This window comes from Oncorhynchus kisutch, linkage group LG12 (assembly GCF_002021735.2).
Source record: "Oncorhynchus kisutch isolate 150728-3 linkage group LG12, Okis_V2, whole genome shotgun sequence".
NCBI classification, from domain to species: domain Eukaryota; kingdom Metazoa; phylum Chordata; class Actinopteri; order Salmoniformes; family Salmonidae; genus Oncorhynchus; species Oncorhynchus kisutch.
The window spans coordinates 16,133,181-16,153,216 of record NC_034185.2 but is presented as its reverse complement, the minus strand read 5'-3'; the positions used below and the strand labels follow the sequence as shown (position 1 = coordinate 16,153,216).

The window sequence follows — 20,036 nt, the reverse complement described above, 5'->3', positions numbered from 1 at the left end:
GAAATGTTTCCTGAAATAATTAAGACACACAAATGACTAGAGGGAGTCCGACCACAATTGATTTGATTGTGCCGGGCTGGGCTCAGATGTGCTGTGCTGTGTAAAAAGAAGACAGCGAGTGACTGTGTGACTAGCATCCGTTGTTTCTCTCCTCCCTGCTGCAGCGACCAATACAGAACATCAGCAGTGTGTATCGCACTGTCAGTGATGCTGAAGCTGCAAAATAATTACAGCCATTTCTGACTGAATTGTGTAAAGATCTTTGCAACATGGGGCCATGCATTTTATGCTAAAACATGAGGTGATGGCGGCAGATGAATGACATGTTCTAATCATGGTATCTTTGTGCATTCAAATTGAAATCGCTAAAATGCAATTGTGTTCGTTGTCGGTAGCTTATGCCTGCCCATACAATAACCCCACTGCCACCATGGGGCACTCTGTTCACAATGTTGACATCAGCAAACCGCTCGCCCACATGATGCCATACACGCTGTTTGCCATCTGCCTGGTACAGTTGAAACCGGGATTAATCCACAAAGAGCACACTTCTCCAGCGTGTCAGTGGCCATCGACGGTGAGCATTTGCCCACTGAAGTCGATTACGACGCCGAACTGCAGACTCTAGTGAGAACAACGAGCACGCTTCCCTGAGATGGTTTCTGACAGTTTGTGTAGAAATTCTTCAGTTTTGCAAACCCACAGTTTCATCAGCTTTCTGGGTGGCTGGTCTCAGACGATCCCGCAGGAGAAGACTGATGTGGAGGGGCTGACGTGGTTACCCGGTTGGACATACTGCCAAATTCTTTGAATTATTTTTGAAGGCGGCTTACGGGAGACAAATGAACAGTTAATGTAATTCTCCGGCAACAGCTCTGGTGGACATTCCTGCAGTCAGCATGCCAATTGCACACTCCCTCAAAACTTGAGACGTCTGTAGCATTGTGTTGTGTGACAAAACTGCACATTTTAGAGTGTCCTTTTATTGTCCCCAGCACAAGGTCAACCTGTGTAATGATCATGCTTTTTAATCAGCTTCTTGATATGCCATCTGTCAGGTGGGTGGATAATCTTGACAAAGGAGAAATGCTCACTAACAGGGATGTAAACAAATTTGTGCACAAAATGTGAGAGAAATAAGCTTTTTGTGTGTATGGAAAATTTCTAGGATCTTTTATTTCAGCTCACGTTACATGGGGACCAACACTTTACACGTTACATTTATATTTGTGTTCAGTATTAAACACAAAACACCAGCAACATGGATAAAAGGGTGCGGTGGCAGTAGCACGAACAGCGGTATCTAGTGGGCAAAATGTTGTACTTTCACACTCATTTATGGTAAATAATGCAAGGGACTTATTTAAAAAAAAAAAAACATTCCCAGATTCACAGGGAATACATTAAATAGAATGAAGAAACAATACCCCAAGAAGCAGCTCCATACTGCTTGTCAGACATAGAGAACTGATACTGTACACTGGTTAGTCTGGTGAGATTGGCGTGGGGTGGCTATTGATCCTTTTATTGAATTGATCAGGTCTAACTCATTGTTAGGAAGAATTATGGTCCAAATCGGATATTATGTACTATATTTATTGAAGATTATATGAATCCTATAAATTAAAATAGCTTAATAGCAATCAGTTTCTCAGAGATAAAATTATATTTAAACAAAATAATGTTGCAGGAATGCTAACCTTATCTGTTTCTAACTACAGAAATGATTTCAGAACAATATGAGATGGTGGGTGTCGAAATCCTCTTTCTTGTGCTTTTTGAGGTGGCTTGACTACCTTCTCTCCCGAGTTGTCTAAGGCACTGCATTTCAGTGCTAGAGGTGTCACTATGGATACCTTGGTTCAAATCCAGGTTGTATCACAACTGGCTGTGATTGGGAGTCTCATAGGGTGGCGCACAATTGGCCCAGTGTCGTCAGGGTTTGGCTGGTGTAGGCTGTCATTGTAAATAAGAATTTGTTCTTAACTGACTTGCCTGGTTATATATATATTTTTAAATCTCTGTCTCTTTACCCTGTGACAGACAGAGAACAGTGAGGTGGGTACTACCTCTCTGACTGACTGGCCATTTGTATAATTGATAGTGACACCCTGTAATTGCACCCCAGCTATGTTTAGGCCAATTAGGATTGTCTACAGGAGTCAATCTCTTGTTATTGCCTCGTCCGAAGCGTGGAAAGAAACACTTCTATCATCACTTACAAAATATGTGTTTTGACATGCAGAAAGGCAAGCCAATATGCTATAATGGCTGGCTATTAGTTGATCACTCATATTTTTTGTGATGGACTGTATGGAAATTGACAATTTTAGTTGTTTGTTCTCATTCATTTAATGGACGACTGTGAGTCAGAAATGGGGATTGATTCCGCTCTCTGCATGGTAGACCAGACCAGCTTGTTACCAGCCCATCTCCTGCTTTAACCACCCATCTGGACAAGCGGCTCAGAGCAACATCCCTGTGCTGCTAGCCCTAGGAGAAAACTGCTGATAAATAGATCAACTAGATAGCATTATGCATATCTAGAATGAAGCCTATAATCTATTTTGATTGTAAATTCTATACTTGACAATACAAAGACTGGATTTATATAATCTGAGGCTGAATCTGTTAGTTAAAAACCACTCTTAAAGAGTGCATTTTGGACTTTTAAATTAATTCTAAATTGAAGAAAATAATTTATAAATGACTCATGAGTTTAATTCCAGCCCCATCCCCTCCCCTGTTTAACAAAAAAGTGGCAAGGTGTCAACTTTGTTGTTGTTAGAATCACAGATTTCCCCTTTAACTCAACAACTGTAGTGGAAAATCAATATTGTAAGCATTTCTCCAGTCAGTCAGGCAGTCAGTCAGTGTTGATCTCCGTCAAAAGCACCTGTCTTCTGAATCTAAATGAACGGACAGCTTTCATTTCAGTCCCGACAAGCATATACTGTAGCTACATAATGTCGGTATCAAGGGCTTACGGAAACTATTTTTATGTATAATCCATCTAGGTTAAACAAAGCAACAGTAAACATATCCTCCCCCACAAAATGTAATGGCTTATTTGATGGAATAGATGTTTAGTAGTGCTTAGGTTGTTACGAGTGTACTGATAAGTATGATACTTTGAAAAAACACTATATCAGTGTTGTGCCTGTTGTTCACAAGCGTATCTGCCCTCTCATTGGATAGAATGGCTAGAATGATCTAGAACAGGGGTGTCAAACTCATTCCATGGAGGGCCTAGTGTCTGCAGTTTTTTTTCTTTTTTTTCTTTCAATTAAGTCCTAGACAACCAGGTGTTGGGAGTTCCTTACTAATTAGTGATCTTAATTAATCAAGTACAAGGGCGGAGCGAAAACCCGCAGACACTTGGCCCTCCGTGGAATGAGTTTGAGAATGAAAAGACTTACCCAGTCTAACTGCTATCCATTTTTTACTTTATTTTTTCATTGTTAGAGCAGCCACTATAATGGATAATCTGTGGTAACACAATAACTGAAATGTGTTAGTCAGACGCGATATATCTCAATTGACCCAAGAGGGGGTGCTGCATCATTCATGGGAGACTGTTTACTGTTGCCTTGTTTTCCCTTGATGATGATGACCGGGACCTGCTAGTAGTAGTTTGGTGCACTGTGCTTAACATTTTCCGTTTAGGGATTTTTTCTTAACGTTAATTAAGTATCCCAATGTTGCTTAATGGCTCACTTGCCCTTGTTTGACCTGTAAACCACAGGTTTCTACAAAGGGATCCATCGCGGGTATATTTAGGATTTTTGTGTTCAAGTACACAACTGAGGAAAAGTGGATCAATCTCTTTATACCGTTATCTGGAGACTAGAGATTGGTCATTGTTAAAGGGCATGCATGCATGCTATATAAAACGTTCATTCTCGAATAAAGTTAAACATCATGGGAGCGATCTCAAGGCCCTTTCGCAGCACACGAAGTGACAAGGTCTTTGTTTTCCTTAGCAGAAGTCCACAGAGATCAGAGAGAATCTCTGGCTTCTGAATCTAACTGTAGGTAGAAATGTAGGTCTCCTAAATTAGTGTCTATAATTGGATTAGAACAAGGAAAAGCACACAGCTTCCAAAGAGGAGAGTCTGGAAGAACAGTCTTTAAGGAAGATAAGCGCGTGCGCGAGAGAGAGAGCGAGAGAGCGAGAGAGAGAAAGAGAGAAAGAGAGAGAGAGAGAAAGAGAGAGAGAGAGAGAGAGAGAGAGAGAGAGAGAGAGAGAGAGTAATCCACTTTGCTTGACCAGCAGAAATCAACAAAGGAAAGTAATGGTCTGTTCCACAGGGGAAAAGAAGCAGTACTGAGACAATTCTTACAGTAGAACAAGATGATCTCTGAGATCCAACCACCTGTCTAATGTATGACCATATTATAGACACATATTTCCCTCAGATTACAGACCCACAAAGAATTAGAAAATAAATCCAATTTTGATAAACTCCCATATCTATTGGGTGAAATACCAGTGTGCAATCACAACAGCAAGATGTGTGACTTGTTGCCACAAAAAAAGGGCAACCAGTGAAGAACAAACACCAATGTAAATTCAACCCACATTTACACTTATTTATTTTAACTTTTGTACTTTAATTATTTGCACATCGATACAACACTGTATATATACATTTGAAATGTCTTTATTCTTTTGGAACTTTTGTGAGTAATGTTGACCGTTCATTTTTGTATTGTTTATTTCACTTTTGTTTATTATCTATTTCACTTGCTTTGGCAACGTAGACATATTAATATTAAACATATGTAATATTAAAGAAGTCTCAAGGTATTGCTCGCCTGAGGTAGAGTACCTTATGATAAGTTGTTGACCACACTATCTACCAAGAGAGTTCTCATATGTATTATTCGTAGCCGTCTATTTACCACCACAAAAGTGAAGCTGGCATTAAGACAGCTCTCAAACAACACTATAAGGCCATAAGCAAAGAAGAAAATGCTCACCCAGAAGTGGCGCTCCTAGTGGCCGGGGACTTTAATGCAGGCAAACTTAACCTCTCTGCGCACCGAACCCGTTAGTTAGCGGGATGAAATTCGACAACATACGGTGATCGCTATATAAATAGTCATATTAAACATTCATGAAAATACAAGTGTCTCACAAGTTTCGAAAGCCTAGGATCTTGCTAATCCAACTGCGTTGTCAGATTTAAAAAAGGATTTACTGCGAAAGAATACGATGTGATTATCTGAGGATAGAGCCCCATAAAAAACAACTATTTCAACCAGCACAGGCGTAACAAAATCACAAACTGCAATAAAATAAATTGTTTCCCTTTGACGATCTTCCTCTGTTTGCAATCCCAATGCTCATTGTTACACAATCAATTTTGTTTGATAAAATCCATTTTTATAGCCTAACACGAAACATTTTGTGAACCGCTTGTGTCGTGAATTCCGTCTCGTTCCATTTTCGACGACACATTCGATGTAAATACACACACCAAACGTGACTTTTCCAGTCATGTTTGGTTTCATTGCCATCAACTGGTTTGTTTGTTTGTAACACAACCAAACATGATGGATCATTTCGCGGGACATATTGACTGAAAGAAACCGATTTGAAGACAACAAGTAACGACATCATTGTGCACGAATGATATGACCGCTGTTTCGTTGATTGTCTGTATTTTAACCCAACGACCACTGATCGTCTTCAAATCTAGCTGGGTAGATAGCCAATGAGCTGAGGTAAACGGCAATATGTAATGTTTATGTGTTGGAAGACCAACCCATGTAGTAAACTCCGGCGTAAAGAGGGTCATTCGCCTTTGACGATTCATACCGGAAGGAGCCACGCATGTTACGCACAGCACTGTTTTGGTAAAGCGCATCTTCAGCTGTTTATATATATCAATCAGTATGGAGACTAAGTCAGGGAAAGCAAAATCTAAGTCTAGATATACAGATGTACACACAATTTTAGAAGAAATTGATCGGGAAAGTGAGACAGAGATTGTTGGAGGACGATTCATTTAGCGATTCCCAAATGGAGGAATATATTTTGAACGGAGAGGACATCGTTTTGGACTGGAAGAAATCTTTCTTCCAGTCCACTTTTTTCCCTCACTGTAATAGGCGGTGTCAGAGGAAAGCCCATAAAAGTGTCAGAGACTCTAGTCACCCAAGTTATAGACTGTTTTCTCTGCTACCGCACGGCAAGCTTTACCGGAGCGCCAAGTCTAGGACCAAAAGGCTCCTCAACAGCTTCTACCCCCAAGCCATTAGACTGCTGAACAATTCATAAAAATCACCACCGGACACTTGACATTGACTCCCCCCCCCCTTGTACACTGCTGCTACTCGCTGTTTGTTTGTTACCTATGCATAGCCACTTCGCCCCCACCTACATGTACAGATTACATCAACTAGCCTGTACCCCTGCACACTGACTCGGTACCGGTGCCCCCTGTATATAGCCTCGTTATTCTTATTGTGTTACTTTTTATTTTAGCCTACTTGGTAAATCATTTCTTCTTCTTGTACTGCACTGTTGGTTAAGGGCACTTGCACTTGTTGTATTTGGCGCATGTGGAAAATAAAGTTTGATTTGATTTGATATGTTTCCCATGCCAATAAAGCCCCTTAAATTGAATCGAAATTGAATTGAGAGAGAGAACGAACACGTCTGACCTACACCAGTCAGAACGAACACGTCTGACCTACACCAGTCAGAACGAACACGTCTGACCTACACCAGTCAGAACGAACACGTCTGACCTACACCAGTCAGAACGAACACGTCTGACCTACACCAGTCAGAACGAACACGTCTGACCTACACCAGTCAGAACGAACCCGTCTGACCTACACCAGTCAGAACGAACCCGTCTGACCTACACCAGTCAGAACGAACCCGTCTGACCTACACCAGTCAGAATGAACATGTCTGATCTACACCAGTCAGAATGAACACGTCTGACCTACACCAGTCAGAATGAACACGTCTGACCTACACCAGTCAGAATGAACATGTCTGATCTACACCAGTCAGAATGAACAAGCTACCAAGCTAGCTACCGCTCTAACCCTTTGCAACAACATTATATTTATATTTATAGAACTATATTTATAGAACTATATTTAATTCAATAAATGTAAAGACTAACAAAATGTATGATAAGTATTTCATATTTGTTGTGTGTGCACCCTCTTTCTGCATCAGGAGTGTCAAACAAATGTTGCCTACGGACCGCATTCGCTCTTCACCGAGGTCTGGAGGCCCAAACTGAAAATGTGCTATATTTCCTCGCTGTCAAAATGAGCAAAAAATAGCCCTCTATTTTTGACGCTCCCTGACAATTCAGCTTTCGTTTCGATGATTCTTAACAACATGGAAAGAGTGAAGAGACTACTGTATAAAAATGTAGGTCCAATATAATTTCTACACAGTTTCGATTTGGTTTTAGTCATTTCAATGTTGACTGAGGTTGCTTTTCCACACGCAGGCTTTGAGTTTGACACGTGCTCTACATTAATCCTCTTCAATAGGGAAAGACTGGGAACTTTCCTGTGGAATAACCAGGAAAGACTAGAGGAGAACTCAGTCTCCTAGTAACAGTCCAGTTATATATAATATATGCCATTTAGGAGACACTATTATCCAAAGAGACTTACAGTCATTAATTTGACATAAGGTCGGTCACTGGAATCAAACCCACTTTCCTGGTGTTGCAAGCATCATGTTCTACCAACTGAGCTACAGAGGACTGAAGTCAACTTGCGAAATAACCAATACCCATCTCTATGTCTCGAGGCTGTCCAAGGTGGAGTCTTACTAGCCTACAGCAAGACTCCATGGACTTATTGCTGAGTACAGACTAAGTGCACAATGTAAGCTACATAGATACAAATACCAGAGGCAATTCATGAGAGATCATTTGAATTATAAAAGGTGTTCTCATCTCTTCTCTTGAGTCTGCGGGCAAATTGACTTTGCGGATGCTCTTTTGCCTTTTCAGAGACCAACCCAAGTACAGTCAAGTGAGATCTCTCCCCTTGTGAATCACTAAAACACTGCAGAGCGTGAGTCATTTCTCCTCAATCAAGAAAAAAGTTCAGCTAAAGTTCAAACCTTTTGTACAGTAATACAACACATCTCCTCTAGTGGCTCTTACATAAAGGGAACAGAAACCTCAGACTGTGGTATTTCACTTGATAAGGCCAATGGTGAGACGTCCAGCACCAAGAAAATAACAAAACTAGTTCAGGTTAATGAAACAGCAAACTAGAATACAATTCGGTGATCAGGTAGTCAGTTAATAGTTCCTCTCTAGCTTGTAGCTGGCTTCTGAGAGAGATAGAACAATGGAGTGAAAGCAAAAAAGAGGAAAGATAGACACTGAAAGAGAGAGTCGTCAAAATAGAGAGAGAGCGAGATAAAAAACATTGTTATTTGGTCCTAAACAGAATACCTGACCACTGTGACTGACCCAAAGCCAGTGTCTGCACAAAGACTAGGGTTTTTGGTTAAATAGTCAGTTAGATGGGTATATTAATTAGACTAGGGCCAGGGAGGGTCAATTTTGTGTTGGTTGTCCTTCACATTATCAGGGTACACCATGTACAGGCTTTTGTCACAGTCTAATTGGTACTTTAGTTGAGTTTATCATGGCTAATAATGTGGACAAGTTGAGTGCCCGTCTGAAGCACGTCTAGAGCAGTGCACTAAAGAGCAAATGGCACAGATTGCTGAGCACTACAATATTGAATTAGATCGTAAGCATTTGAAAAACAATATGAAGGCCAATCTAAAAGCCAAACTAGTTGAGGAAGGAATCCTAACTGTTCGAGAGCCACAGTTTGTTACTCCAGTTGTGTCACCAGGTGTCACTGGTTTAAGTTTTGAGCAACGAGTTAATGCTGCAACTAGAAAAATAGCAGATTAAACAAACTGAGTTGGCAAAAAGACAGATGGAACAGTATAAACTAGACCTAATCAGAGAGGGTAAACTTAGACACGAGTCATCAGATTTGCCAGTAACAAACTATCCAACTGAGAACATAAGAAACGTGCATTTACTTCCTAAGTTTAATGAAAAGGACCAAGAAACATGTTTCTCTCCCTTTGAGCGAGTAGCAGAATCTAGAGATTGGTCTGATGCGAATCGTACTTTATTGCTACACTGTGTGTTAACTGGTGAAGCTCAAGAGGCCTGTTCAGGGTTAAGTATAGCAGATTCACGTCTATGAAACAGTGAAAAATGTGTCGTTAAAAGCCTACGAATTGATCCCTGAGGATTATAAGCAGCGTTTTCAAATTGGAAGAGAGGTGACAAGCAAACCTACGTAAAATTTGCATGTAATTTAGTGTCTCAGTTTAATCGTTGGTGCTCTGTCACAGAGGTAGATACATCTGAGCAACTGTCTGATCTGGTGGTACTTGATCAGTTTAAGAATTCAGTTCCAGAGCGTGTCACAACTTATATTAGTGAGCACAAGGTGAAAAGTCTGTGTGGCAGCAGTTCAATCAGATGAGTATGTCTTGACTCATAAAAGCTTTTTTGTGGATCCTGGTCATCATTCTGAAACTGCCCGTACTAGAGTACTGCTACCCTCACCAAAAGTTTAAGGTTTGGAGCAGATCAATGCTTTAAGGTTGATTGTGGCATATGAGGTAGAAATTATCTAAACAGAGTATGTAACTACTGTCAAGGTAAGGGACACTGCAAAAATGAATGTCCTGTCCTTAAAGCAAAAGCAAAACATTCTGGTGGCAAGTCAAAAGTACAGTTTTCTGGCCTAGCTATATCACTTAGTCCAAGTACTAGCATGCATATCCTTTTGGAAAAGCCAGTGCTTCTGACCTTGCTGCATACATTTCTGAGGGATATATCTTCCTGGTAGGACAGGATGAGAAAGTGCAAGTCAAAATCTTGCGAGACACAGGCTGTGTGGAATAATTTGTTTGTGAGTCAGATACAGGTGATTCTATACTCATTTGTGGGATGGGGTTGTTTGTTTTTCCTGTGCCTGTGCATACATTGAAACTTGACTCAGATCTTGTGAAAGGTTTGTGTTGGTGCATCCTCATCTACCAGTTCAGGGTATTGGTCTCATTCTTGGTAACCAGTTAGCTGGTGTAGAGGTCTGGGTTGGGGTGCCACCACCTTGTGGTTACACAGCAAACCCCTGTTCTCCCTGCTCCTGAGGAGTCAGACCCCTGTTCTCCCTGCTCCTGAGGAGTCAGACCCCTGTTCTCCCTGCTCCTGAGGAGTCAGACCCCTGTTCTCCCTGCTCCTGAGGAGTCAGACCCCTGTTCTCCCTGCTCCTGAGGAGTCAGACCCCTGTTCTCCCTGCTCCTGAGGAGTCAGACCCCTGTTCTCCCTGCTCCTGAGGAGTCAGACCCCTGTTCTCCCTGCTCCTGAGGAGTCAGACCCCTGTTCTCCCTGCTCCTGAGGAGTCAGACCCCTGTTCTCCCTGCTCCTGAGGAGTCAGACCCCTGTTCTCCCTGCTCCTGAGGAGTCAGACCCCTGTTCTCCCTGCTCCTGAGGAGTCAGACCCCTGTTCTCCCTGCTCCTGAGGAGTCAGACCCCTGTTCTCCCTGCTCCTGAGGAGTCAGACCCCTGTTCTCCCTGCTCCTGAGGAGTCAGACCCCTGTTCTCCCTGCACCTGAGGAGTCAAACCCCTGTTCTCTCTTCTAGTGAGGAGTAAGAACTCTCCAGATAGTCCTGTTATCTATCCAGCTTGTGCAGTGACACGTGCCATGAGGTGTCAGTAACTGAATATAATTCTGTCTGTTACAGAACCATTTGACCAGCCTTTTCCTGAACATCTCCATCTGTTTCTTGTGATGATTTGTTGAAGGAACAGCAGGATGACCCATCTTTGAAGGAACTGTTAGCCAGAAGTTGTCAGGAGAGTACAGGATTTAGTCAAATGTATTTGTTTTTTGGACATGCGGCACGTGGCCCTCTGGCTGTGTTGCAGGACAGCTGCAGAACAATAGAGCCACCACTAAATGTGCTTGATTATGTCAATGGTTTTCGTAATAGACTGCCCTCTACAAGTTAAATTGACAAAAAGAGAAACTGGAAATTGCACAAGTAAAGATGAAGAATATTTATGACTGTCGGTCTGAACATAGACAATTTAGCCCTGGCGACCAGGCTTTAGCTCTGTTACCTATTGTAGGTTCTCCTTTTCAGGCTAATTTCACGGGTCCTTCCACGGTGGTGCGCAAAGTGTCTGAACAGGGGCCATGCCCCAGGACTACCTGACATGATGACTCCTTGCTGTCCCCAGTCTACCTGGCCATGCTGCTGCTCCAGTTTCAACTTCCACCTGACTGTGCTGCTGCTCTAGTTTCAACTGTTCTGCCTTATTATTATTCGACCATGCTGGTCATTTATGAACATTGAACATCTTGACCATGTTCTGTTATAATCTCCACCCGGCACAGCCAGAAGAGGACTGGCCACCCCACATAGCCTGGTTCCTCTCTAGGTTTCTTCCTAGGTATTGGCCTTTCTAGGGAGTTTTTCCTAGCCACCGTGCTTCTACACCTGCATTGCTTGCTGTTTGGGGTTTTAGGCTGGGTTTCTGTACAGCACTTTGAGATATCAGCTGATGTACGAAGGGCTATATAAATACATTTGATTTGATTTGATTTGAACTTTAGTTTGCATAATACACCTGCAACATTCCAGCACTTCATGAGCCGTGTTGTCTCTGGTCTGGGTGGATGTGCATGCTGGCTTCCACCACCTTTTGGTTTTTTGGTCTGTTCTCACCATACAACATTTTTGTATTTATTATATAGTTTAAATGTGTTCCTTATTACATTTAAGTAATGTGTGGTCTCCCCTTTTGTTGTGGCCACTGGAGCTGCTGCTTCTTGTGTTTAGCTGATAGGAGTGGAACCCGGTGTGGTTGTCTGCTGCAATAGCCCATCCGTGACAAGGACCGAGGAGTTCTGCATTCCCAGATGCCGTTCTGCACACCACTGTTGTAATGCACTGTTATTTGCCTGTTTGTGGCCCGCCTGTTAGTTTGCAGGTTTCTTGCCATTCTCCTTCGACCTTTCATCAACAAGCTGTTTTCGCCCACGGGACTGCCGCTGACTGGATGTTTTTTGTTTGTTGCACTATTCTCTGTAAACCGTAGACTCTGTCGTACGTGAAAAGCCCAGGAGGCAGGTCGTTTCTGAGATACTGGAACCGCCGCACCTGGCACCGATGATCATACCCCGTTAGTCACTTAGGTCACTTGTTTTGCATCTTCTAACGTTCAATCGAACAGTAACTGAATGCCTCGATGCCTGCTTAATATAGCAAGCCACGGCCACGTGACTCACTGTCTGTAGGAGCGAATAATTTTTGTGAACAGGGTGGTGTACCTACTATGTTTCTCATGCCAATAAAGCCTTTTGAATTGAAGAAATTATAGAGGGACATAAAGGGACAGAGAAACAAAAAGAGAATACAAGGGAGATATAGAAATATGGAGAGAGACTTATGGGGAGAGAGAAAGAGTGAGCGAGATGAAAAGATGGAGTGAGAGAGAAAGAGACCGATGGAGAAAAAAAGAGTGCGCGAGAGAGAGAGGTTACATTGATTACATCACCTGCCCTCCCTACACCAGGAACAGCACTGCTCCATCTGCTCTGCCTTGGTACAATACACACTACTACTGTACTGCATGCCAGGGAGAGGGGGAAATAGAGAGGGAGGAGAGAGCAAGCTGAAACATTAAATTGAGAACACAATACTAGAGGAAACGAGAAAGGGAGTAGAGGGAAAAGGGAGAGGTACAGTTAAGAAACACAGTACAGTATGTGTTTATAATACATGGACGTGAGCCAGTGAGTTAGTAGTGAGTGACAGGCTGGCCCCAGGACGAGAGGAGAGGCAGTGGTATAGGGGTTGTCCCAAATGGCACCCTATTCCCTATTTAGTGCACTACTTTTGACCAATATCAATAGGTGTCTGGTCAAAGGTAGTACACTATATAAGGAATAGGGTGCCATTCTGGACACACAGAAAATTTGTTCAGTTCACAAGATGAAATATGACTGTTCCTCCCTTTGTGCTCAGTGCTCAGCCTATATTTCTAAACAAACATGCTCTTCTCATCTAAAATGTATTCTTCTCCAGTACTGTTTACAATGAAGTGATAACATTAGAAAGGGATTCATTCCTATTCTTTCCAAGATTATAGCCCAGCCCCAAACATAGTTTGAATCCCAAATGGCACCCTATATTCCCTATATAGTGCACTACTTTTGACCAGAACCCTATTGCCAAAAGTTGTGCACTAAATAGTGAATAGGATGCAATTTGGGACGCCGCCGTAGCCTTCTACTGAGTCCTGGACCCGGGAGCCAAGGAAAGGAAGTGACAGCAGCCTGAGGAAACCGCAGCATTTCCTGTTGTTGGCACGAGACACAACTGGCACCCTGCCTGCTGAATCCTAAAGGCCCCATTCACACAGGCAGGATATAGGCATGCTGGGGGGGGGGGGCATGCAATGGTGAGGCTACTAGGAGAGCTGAAAGACAAGTTCACTTAAATTCACAGTATTTAGAGATTGGAATTGGTAAGGGGATAGGGAAATGCCTTAATATAACCCTATACAGATACCCCTTTCAGGAATCAATAACAGTGGTGTAGCATACAGTAAACACAAACATATGCATGTACAGTATATACATGAGTACGTGCATGTCTATGATCAATAGATACTCCATATACTACTGCCACATTAGTGATGAGCCTCTATCAGATGGAATGTCATTTCATGTGAATGACATGATCCACTTAGCTAGCTCGACACAAACACTTACCAGATTAGATGAATGCTTGGTTGGGGATCAAGGGGGATTAGTGATCACCAGATTAGACGAATGCTTGGTTGGGGATCAAGGGGGATTAGTGATCACCAGATTAGATTAATGCTTGGTTGGGGATCAAGGGGGATTAGTGATCACTTACAATCCCCAACAATTTGTGTTTTCTCAAGGTGCCTAATCAAATCATAGCCTACTGTCAGACAACAGTTTGCTAGGTGCAAATGAGCTAAAGCTGAACTTGACATGAATCACAAATTCAACAGCTGGCGAGGGCTGGGTGGATTTCTCACTTTCCACTGGATTTTTTCACAGTCAGTCACACAGACATCTTTAAGATGCTTAGAGGACTTACTTTGCGAACACTTACCATGTTTACTTGTAAAGTCTGACACCATGGTTACTTTCCAAATGGCACACTATTCCCTACATAGTGCACTACATTTAACAAATACAAATACAAAATCGGGACTAAGCCCATCACATTCCACCTGCAGGCCTGACATGTGACTGAAATGACTTCCAGTCTACCAGAGGACACAAGGTTCACGAACAGAACAACAGAGTAAAAGCAGAATAGAACACAAATGAAATCTCTTAACATTTCCTGGATTACCACATATATCAGCATTCACCATCACCACACATACAATCAATGCTTCTGAACTGATCATACATTGATCAGACAGAAATCCTTATGAAGACTTACCCTTGAAGTACCATCACAGCTATGGAGTAGACCCGGTCCTAGTTAGAACGAACACTTCTGATCTCAGATGCAGAATTCAGATAACTAACAGAGATAGAAGCTAGAAGAACCTGTTCTAATTTTGGCACCCAGAACCAAATAATGTTCACGTCACGAGAGATTAGTTCCTAAACCATTCATATGAATGTACCACATCAAAAGCTAACAGTGCTGTCCATCTAACCACACCAACCGTATGGCTTTCTACTGAATGAGCGTTCTCCTGCCAGCTCTGGGATTTTTATCTACGGGTCTGTCCTGACAGGGCAGTGCACTGGGCAGAGAGAGCAGGTTGCTGCTGTCTGCAGACAGACAAACCTCTCTGTGTGTGGCTGTGGCTAGCTTGGCCTGGGCAGAGTGTACTGTGCGGCTATGCTGTGGGCAGGAAGACTGGGAGCCAGCTGCCTGGCAGGCACATAGTGTTCTGGATTCAGCACTGGAACCCTGGCCTGGCCTACAGGCCCGTCTCACTACTCATGAAAGAAACATTCTTCAGCTCCATTTACACTAATCCAGCTGCACCTTGCCCTCTCCTTCACTCTCAACCCAGAATGGTTCTCCTTAGCTCTGGTCCAGGGCACTAGGAGCCTTCAGCGCCAGCAAGCCGTACATAACAGCCTGGACCAGAGCTAGGTTCTGGACCTGTGTGGTGGTTGTTAGAGGGATTCAGAGAGAGGGGGCACACAGTAGTTGTATGTTCAAACCCAATGGGAGCTGTGGATAGGTAAGGTGAGCAGGAGATAAAAATGGATCTGCTTGCTTTATAGGTATCAAGGCGTTTTTTCAGACAATTCAGGATCTAAATACTGTGCAAAGATATATGAATATACATTTTTAAACTTACAATATTTGGGTCATTGCTGCTACTGGAGTAACAATCCCATATCAAAGACTTGGTTGGACAGCTGTACCTTCAGTATACCTTCAGTCAGACTAGGCTGGTGGGTCAAGAGGCTTTTCTGTGTCTGCAGACTACTAGGCCTGTCAAGCAGCTACTAGGCCTGTCTGATCACAGTGAGCTTCTGAAGGAGCCTTCTAACTCAGAAGCTCTGCTATGTGTGCCCACTGGGCCATACAATGTAAGGGGCTGTGTTACCTCACTGGCTGGTGGGACATGATGTAACGATATAATGACGAATCACAATGTGCGTCCTAAATGGAACCTTATTCCCTAAATAGTGCCCTATTTTACCTCAAACTTCCTAAGTGTTCAATTAAGTGTGGCTCACACACAATGAGGCTAATTTGAGGAATGCATCTCCTCTTGTAAAGATCCACTGGTTGTGAGTGACTGGACTGGTAAGAATGACAAATAGCCATAGGGAAAACACCATAATCACCATGTTCTAGCCCAGGGCTCTCCAACTCTTTTCCATCCTGTAGGTTTTCACTCCAACTCCATATCTAACATACCTAAATTGTTTTATTTATATTTTACTAGGCAAATCAATGACAGCCTAGGAACAGTGGGTTAAATGCCTGTTCAGGGGTAGAACGACAGATTTGTACCTTGTCAGCTCAGGGGTTTGAACTTGCAACCTTCCGATTACTAGCCAACGCTCTAACCACTAGGCTACCCTGCCGCCCCCTAATAATCTAATAATTAGCTGGCTGATAAGCTGAGTCAGGTTAGTTATAGTTGAGATTGGAGTGAAAACTTCCAGGAAGGTAGCTCCCAAATGGCACCCTATTCACTATAGTGCAGTGCACTACTGTTGACTAGGGCCCATAGGGCTCTGTTCATAAGTAGTACACTACTATGTAGGAAATACAGTGATATTTGGGACACATCCTTACTTTCTTTCAGACTGGTTCTCATCATATAAGGCCAGAACAAGCCAAAGCCCACGGCACTAAGCCTGTACATTTACAAAACATGAATCACCTCCTGCAGAGGGTTATACAAGCAATGCCCACTACTGTACGTCAGCAGAACTATTTGGTTGACATGATCCTACATAGGCTCATTAGGCTTGCCAATTCATATTCACAACAACATGAAAAAAACCTAATTTGGCCTGATCTTCAATTGCTGACTGATATTATGGTTAACAAAGAGTATTTAACAAAAAAATAGGGAAAAGAAAACATTGCCTTTGAAGAAACAAGGGTGTTGTTCAAGAACAGTTTGACACAATTAAATAGGTGGGTTCACTGTGCTGCCATGGAGGTGATGTCCTATGAGTCCCCCCAAAAAAGTATCTACTGCAGGGGTATTCAACCGGGGGTCAAGGTACTGCAGGGGTATTCAACCGGGGGTCAAGGTACTGCAGGGGTATTCAACCGGGGGTCAAGGTACTGCAGGGGTATTCAACCGGGGGTCAAGGTACTGCAGGGGTATTCAACCGGGGGTCAAGGTACTGCAGGGGTATTCAACCGGGGGTCAAGGTACTGCAGGGGTATTCAACCGGGGATCAAGGTACTGCAGGGGTATTCAACCGGGGATCAAGGTACTGCAGGGGTATTCAACCGGGGATCAAGGTAATGCAGGGGTATTCAACTGGGGATCAAGGTACTGCAGGGGTATTCAACCGGGGGTCAAGGGGTATTTAACCGGGGGTCAAGATACTGCAGGGGTATTCAACCGGGGATCAAGGTACTGCAGGGGTATTCAACCTGGGGTCAAGGTACTGCAGGGGTATTCAACCGGGGGTCAAGGTACTGCAGGGGTATTCAACCGGGGATCAAGGTACTGCAGGGGTATTCAACCAGGGGTCAAGGTACTGCAGGGGCATTCAACCGGGGGTCAAGGTACTGCAGGGGTATTCAACCGGGGATCAAGCTACTGCAGGGGTATTCAACCGGGGGTCAAGGTACTGCAGGGGTATTCAACCGGGGGTCAAGGTACTGCAGGGGTATTCAACCGGGGATCAAGGTACTGCAGGGGTATTCAACCTGGGGTCAAGCTACTGCAGGGGTATTCAACCGGGGGTCAAGGTACTGCAGGGGCATTCAACCGGGGGTCAAGGTACTGCAGGGGTATTCAACCGGGGTCAAGGTACTGCAGGGGTTCTACAATATTTTAAAGTGATCATTTATTTATTTGTTCAATGTTTTTATGAATATCGCCAGCAACAACGGAATAAACACATTTTGACAGGTGTATAAAATTGAGCACAGCCATGCAATCTCCACATTGGCAGCAGAATGGCCTTACTGAGGAGCTCAGTGACTTTCAACGTGGCACTGTTATAGGATGCCACCTTTCCAACAAGTCAGTTTGTCAAATTTCTGCTCTGCTAGAGCTGCCCTGGTCAACTGTAAGTGCTGTTATTGTGAAGTGGAAACATTTAGGAGCAACAACATCTCAGCCGTGAAGTGGTAGGAACACAAGCTCACAGAACGGGACCACCAAGTACTGAAGCATGTAAAAATCATCTGTCCTCAGTTGCAACACTCGCTATCGAGTTTGAAACTGCCACTGGAAGCAACATCAGCACAAGAACTGTTTGTTGGGAGCTTCATGAAATAGGTTTCCATGGCCGAGCAGCTGTACCTAGAGCCTAAGAACACAATGTGCAATGCCAAGTGTTGGCTGGAGTGGTGTAAAGCTCGTCGCCATTGGACTCTGGAGCAGTGGAATCACACTTCACGATCTGGCAGTCCTACGGACAAATCTGGGTTTGGCTGCCAGCAGAACGCTACCTGCCCGAATGCATAGTGCCAACTGCCAATTTGGTGAAGGAGGAATAATGGTCTGTGGCTGTTTTTCATGGTTCCTGCTAGGCCTCTTAGTTCCAGTGAAGGGAAATCTTAAAGCTACAGCATACAATGACATTCTAGACGATTCTGTGCTTCCAACTTTGTGGCAACAGTTTGGGGAAGGCCCTTTCCTGTTTCAGCATGACAATGCCCATGTGCACAACGCGAGGTCCATACAGAATGGTGTGTCGAGATTGGTGTGGGAGAACTTGACTGGCCTGCACAGAGCCCTGACTTCAACCCCATCGAACACCTTTGGGATGAATTGGAACGCTGACTGCGAGCCAGGCCTAATCGCCCAACATCAGTGCCGACCTCACTAACGCTCTTGTGGCTGAATGGAAGCAAGTCCATGCAGCAATGTTCCAACATCTAGTGGAAAGCCTTCACAGAAGAGTGGAGGCTGTTATAGCAGCAAAGGGGGGACCAACTCCATATTAATGCCCATGGTTTTGGAATGAGATGTTCGACGAGCAGGTGTCCACATACACTACATGAACAAAAGTATCTTTCTAGCTACTAGGCTGTTATAGTTTATACTTCCTCTTCCAATTATAATGTCAGGATGTCAAAATAATTAAAAACTATGTACCAAATCTATTTATTTAAAAATGTTGATTATTTCTCCTTGCCATTATCATTCACTTGATGATGAGAAAAATAGTTCGCTAAGGTATCATGGGGTCCCTGATCGCCAGTTTGCCCGGGACGGGTCCCTGGTCACCTGTTTGCCTGGGTGGGGTCCCTGTGCAAGGAAATACCCCTGATCTACTGAATCGGATAAGAGCCATGCTGGGAATTGTTAAGTGTATGTGCAGCCTACCTCCACAGACATCATTGTAGTGTAGGTCAGTTTCCTACTTCACAAACCATTCCATGACAGCTATAGCCTACATCCCTTAAGGGAATATAAGAATCCTTTATAAACATAAAAAAATACAAAAAGCAGACCACACACGCAAAACACATCATAAACCAAACAAAACATTCCGTTGACGCAAGCAGAGCACAGACTGCCTCGATATGTGTTGTAACAACACGTAACAGCTGCGTCCAAACAACACGCACAGCTAATCTGTAACATTTACATTGTAACAACATGATGTTATGTATCCAGGTTACCTTGAATTCAGACTATTGCTTGTCAGTTTTCTTGAGGAAGGACAGGAGCCTTGTTTTCCATCCAGACTATCCTTTCAAACGACCTTTTCTAGTCGTTGCAGTTTGGCTCAAGTATTATCGACAACAGCCTTGCTGTCAGTGGACATCAACATTTATGTCTCTCTCTCTTCTTAAAAAGTATAATAGACAGCTCTAGTAGTTGGTGCGCTTATCAAAATCAACTGTTCGGTGGAAAAATGTCATTTGTATGCGTTATAGAGCCGTAAAAGCCCAGGAGGGGGAATTGCTGTATTCTGAGATATGTGGCAACGCGAAGAGCCCTCTGTCGAGCACAAGGCGTCATGAACAGGGTTTTCCCTGATTATGAGGTAATCCCTTTCAGTGTTTGGGAAGGAAAAACACAAGCCTAAAACAATTCATATACTAGTACTGCCACCTGCTGTTTGGATTGGGTCGTATTATGGAATAATGTTTATTTATAGAAGAAATCGGCCTATAATCTGTAAAACATTTTTTACCAGTAGGATAGACAATACAACAAGACTCACTGAATATTAGCAATCATTGATTAAACTGCTTTTTAATTGTTAAGAGTAAATGTGTTTTGGCCCTTAGCCTTCGCCAGGGTTGGGTTTTACA

General features: G+C 43.3%; 1 protein-coding gene across 3 annotated transcripts in view; it reads right to left on the bottom strand.

Annotated features, from left to right (window-relative positions):
• Positions 1–19,786, bottom strand: part of LOC109900595 (probable E3 ubiquitin-protein ligase RNF144A-A) — a 45,013-nt gene extending 25,227 nt beyond the window's left edge. For 2 of the 3 annotated variants that reach the window (XM_020496293.2, XM_031836973.1), the window contains exon 1: positions 19,398–19,771. The gene's annotated coding sequence lies outside the window, so the exon portion shown is untranslated. Of the gene's footprint in view, positions 1–19,397 lie in introns of all 3 variants that reach the window. The other variant, XM_031836972.1, reaches the window with a different exon arrangement.
• Between the last annotated feature and the right edge of the window lie 250 nt (positions 19,787–20,036).